Source organism: Schistocerca piceifrons, unplaced genomic scaffold, assembly GCF_021461385.2.
Source record: "Schistocerca piceifrons isolate TAMUIC-IGC-003096 unplaced genomic scaffold, iqSchPice1.1 HiC_scaffold_1084, whole genome shotgun sequence".
NCBI classification, from domain to species: domain Eukaryota; kingdom Metazoa; phylum Arthropoda; class Insecta; order Orthoptera; family Acrididae; genus Schistocerca; species Schistocerca piceifrons.
In genome coordinates, this window is record NW_025726890.1 from 80001 (window position 1) to 80459 (window position 459).

Below are 459 nucleotides of genomic sequence, written 5' to 3' on the forward strand. Positions count from 1 at the left end.
TGCAGTGTGGTACGCCATAGAGACGTGTGGGAGGAACGGACGCCGTGGATGGCGATCAGCATGAGCTGTCTGTTGATGTATTCGGACCTAGTCGTCTCTCCTCACACACCGTGATGGCATGGTGCACCGCGTTCCATATCTGCGACATGCTACAGAGGCCGGTTGACAGTCGTTCGAGCAATGGACATCGCATACGTACGGGGGCCACCTTCCACGTATTGTCTAGGCGTGCACATTTTGTTGCGTGTATGTGGGCAGACGTAGTGTGGCGTGACACCTGACACAGGCATGCAATAATCGTTGAAGTTGCAAATGGCGATGGACGCCTGCGTTTTCTGGTGAAGTTACGCAAATGAACAAATGGTAACCTGTTGTGGTGCGGTTGTTCTCGCTAGGGGTGAATCGGTGATGGCGACGATAGGTTGAGGTACTAACCGGTTGTTCCAGCGATACCCACCA